Source organism: Dipodomys spectabilis, unplaced genomic scaffold, assembly GCF_019054845.1.
Source record: "Dipodomys spectabilis isolate Male_0828 unplaced genomic scaffold, ASM1905484v1 ptg000617l, whole genome shotgun sequence".
NCBI lineage: Eukaryota > Metazoa > Chordata > Mammalia > Rodentia > Heteromyidae > Dipodomys > Dipodomys spectabilis.
In genome coordinates, this window is record NW_024871294.1 from 74,996 (window position 1) to 79,428 (window position 4,433).

General features: G+C 33.1%; 1 pseudogene; it reads left to right on the forward strand.

Annotated features, from left to right (window-relative positions):
• Positions 1-467: 467 nt before the first annotated feature.
• LOC122101031 lies at positions 468-567 on the forward strand (annotated as a pseudogene).
• Positions 568-4,433: the final 3,866 nt, after the last annotated feature.

Consider the following 4,433-nt stretch of genomic DNA (forward strand, 5'->3'; position numbering starts at 1 on the left):
ATGCTGTCAGGGTAAGATATTCTGATTGATCTGTTGGTACAGGGAAGAAGAGTAAGGGTCAGGTAGACATTTGTACCAGTAAGACATCATTTAGGAATTTTTAAGCTGCAGAAGTTTAGAAGTAGCTCGTAAGGAAGGCTTACTTTGAATCCATTAACTCCACAAAGCTAACTCAGTTTATAAATAAGTACTTGAAAAACAATCACCTTTGGACCTAGCTATAAAGGCTTCAAAGTATGATCAAATTTAAAATGAAAAAGACTTAAAATAGTCATTGACAAAAAAATTGCAAATGTGAGCAATCGACCAAACAATATAAGCTTTTCCCAATATACACAGAATTTTAGAGAAGTAAGATCAATAACATTTTTAGGAACAATAAGGTTTCCTAGTTACAAACAGTCAACCAAGGATATATGCCTGTATAAAGATTGCATCAATAACTACTTAAATTTACAGGATACTACATGCTTCAGCAGGACTTTTACCCAAATTACTACAATATAGAGATTATCATGGCATTTGCACAAGGATGATATGAAAATTTGTGAATTATTCCATATTTTTCATTCTTGAGATGCAAGAAATGAAAAACAGTTATTAAAAATTGATTACAAAAATACAAGTCGTTATGTCGAAAAATGAACTTTACAACTTTGTGCGGGTGGAGGGGTAGCAGGGAGGATTGAGTGGGAGAGCAGGGGAAGGATGGGAATGGATGGGAAGGGTAAATACAGGAGGAGGCTACAATGCTTGATGAGAAATGTACTCATTATCTTGCCCATGTAATTGTAAACCCTCTGTACAGTATTTTCACAATAAAAAATTAAAAAAGGCAAATGTAACAATATATGTAATTCATTGAACTGAAAGTTAGTTTGACATCAGTGCGTTAAATCCTCACCTTAGAATGGCCTTTACATAGCATAATCTTTACAAAACATTTGAAATTGGATAACATTGTCATTTTATCCCAAAGAAATAAAATACTATAAGGACCTAGGAAAAAAAGGAATCTTAAACTTTTTCTATATGGAATGCTATCTGAAATAACACATTTATTAACGAACCTATATATTATAAAACAATGTATAATTCAAAGTATTATATCTAGGAGAGAATTAAATAGATTATGGACATTATACAAACAAAATACAGAGTATTTTAAAATATACTTTTTTCATACAAGCACCAGAACTATTTTTAGTTTCTGTACTACTCATTTCAACAGATAAGTTAAAGTGATTTCTGATTTAAAAATCACAAACCCTGCAGAAATCATTATAGATGTATACAAACAACTCTTGAATACATTTTGACATCAAAGTCAGGCAATTCATTGAAGAATACTATGGAATCCATGAATTTTTAAAGTAAGATATTGCTGTTGCTTTTTATTGTGAAAATATTTTGTACAGACACAAAGATGGATTGGCATTTTTGAAATTTAAGAATCTTAACCAAACCATTATGAGTTAGGAGAACAATTTTTACAGCCTTCCACAATTTAAAAGAGGTAGTGATACATATTTATCCTTTTGGCAATATTAAATGCAGTTTCTTCCAAGTTGTTCTTCAGACCTGGTTTGATATAATGCTTCAATAGAAGGCGATCCAGCATATCTTTGCTATTTCTATTCCAAGCGGTAAGATGCAAGGGAGTCAAGAGGACTTTAGTTTGGGCATTGGTATCTGCCTCAATGTGAACTAAGAAAGCAGCCACTCTGGTATTATTCAACATATAAGCACTGTGCAGGGGTGTCTAGCCATTCACAGTAATTGCATGAATATCTGCCTTGAGCCACCAACTCATGGACAATGTCTAAGTGCCCACTGGAGGCTTCCCGATGAAGAGAGGTATCTGCACTGTAGTAAGCCGATTATTTTCAGCAGCCCAAACAAAAATTTGTTTTAATACTTCTCCATTTTTTTTTGCGAATGATACCATTCCTCACTTTTTCAGCTTGTTCCTTGTCTTCATCAGAATTGCCTAACCAGAGACAGTGAGTACCAGTGGGAATGGGGAGCACATGTATTCCCTAATAGTTCACGTTGGTTGAACTGGTCAGAAAAATCCAGTGAATTTTCTACATCTGTTATTTCACCATGATTTTCTTTCTCTTTTTCCAATTTTACTATTGGAAATTATTCTAACTGGAGAGTAGGGAATTGATAGAGAGCAGAGGAAAGGTTTTCCTCCATATTCAAAGGTACAGACTGAAAATGGTACCAGTGGTGTCTTCATGTGCAGCTTATTATAGGAATGAGAAAATATGAAATAATGCCTCCTATGTAAATGATTTGGGAAATGGCAGAGCAGAAAGTGAAATGATGCAACCAAAAATATAAAAGCAAAATAAATTAGGATAATTATGGAGCAGTCACATTATCTATGAGAACCATGAAAGGGAGAGAGGAAGAGAGAGACAGATGTGCAATGACCATGCCTCTGATCAATTTATAGAGCAAACAATTTTATTTTTTAAAAGAGATGGAAATGGAATTTATGTATTTACTTGAATTTAGTAAATACATTTTTATTAGCCTACATAAAGAGACATAGCTTTGACCAAATTACAGACAAAAATCTAAATCCTTGATAATTCTAGTAACAGATCTGACTGAAATCAATTGAATCACACTTTTCCTGTAGAGTAAAGGAATAGGTCCAGGCTAGGAAAGCAGCTAGAGAAGACAGGCCGATTGTATCTGTGACAAAACTTTGTGGAAAATGGTATCAAGGATTAATTACTGGTGATCCACTTGCACTGGAAGTGTGAATCTGAACTATTGCTTGCTGATTCTGAACTATTGCTTTAATAATTATAAGTTCCAAGAAGAAAAGGTGAGATTTAATTGATAGCAAAGGATTAGTAATTCACTTTGACTTCTCATTAAGCACCTTCAATCATCAAAATCACATGAAGACAATAGACAGGCCTACTTTTTTTAGATGAAAACAAGTATCTTTAAAAACAAGGTAATTAAGTATTCCTACAAAGGACTTCTATTTTACTACCGCATTATATAGTTTTTTCTAATGTTGGGTAACAAATAATGGATCTATTAGAAAGCTCTTACAGCTCATATGTTCAATAGTGAGTTCTCTTATATTATACCATGGTATTTTTGTTTATGGTTTTAAGAAGAAATTTACTAGCTTAAATTTCTGACAAGACAATATCATCACTGTACAACTTGCTTCTATACTCTAAGTTTTAAATTACTATCTAATATGAGTATTAGATAGCTATAGAGGAAAAACTAGAAGCCACACTCGTGGCTCATGTGTTTATCCTAGCTAATCAGAAAGATGAAACTGAGGATTGTGGTTTGAAACCAAACCAAACAAAAAAAAGTCCATTAAATTCTGATTTGAAAGTAACCAGCAAAAGCTAGAAATGGAGCTGTGGGACAAGCAGTAAAATTCTAGGCTTGAGAAAACTACAACAAAAAATCAACAAATTCTGGGACAGAGCCAGGCCATGAGTTCAAGCCTAGTATTAGCACCAAACAAATTAATTAATAAATTAATTAAAATAAATTAAGTGGTCACATGTGGCAAAGCAAGTAAAATGTAACACCCATGGTGACTGGATTGTGTATTATTTTGTAATAAGGCAAATTAACGTTTGTCCTAATCACTAAAACTTTATTTGTACTTTTTTGTACTAAACCCTGAATTTAGCATGCAAGTATATGTGTGTACATGTGCACACATGTGTTTATGTGTATATGTGTGCATGTGCTGTTGCAATGTTGCTTGCCAATGTGGACAAGGTGAGGCTCAAAAGAGCTAACTGTGTTGCAATGTTTTTATTTATCAGTGTTCTGTCATGTCATTTCTGTGGAACCACCCTTCTGTACATTTTATTTGTCAAATAATAACATCATCATAATCAAAGCATATACAAAATTAAGTTAGATAAAAGAGACCACTTTCAGCTCTTATTATATGTTAGGTAAGAAGAAACAGATATAATTAGGTAGTAAGTTATTGCTGTAAGATGACTGTCAGTACAAAATATGTATTTGACCTCTTAAATTGGTTATACTTTTAAGATATACTCATGGAGTGAGTTTCACTGACTTGACCAAACAGGTATTACACTCTGGTTATTCACAAGATGAATAAACTCTTTCCGGATTTCTGTTGAAAATAACTTTCTTTGTAACATCATATCTATTCTCACTAAGATAATCAACCCTGTATTTATTAGGTTTGAATATCCCATCATATTGACTGAAAACCAGTATTGTGGATATGCTTGCTAGATATACCTTTCAAAACAAACAAACAAAAAGCATGTGTCACCTCCAGATTGTGGATGCATTTGAAGTTGTTTTGTACATGCAATGGGATCTTCACTAATGGCTCTTTCGTGGAAGTAACTATCACAACTTTAACAAATAAGGCTTTTCGAATATCTTTT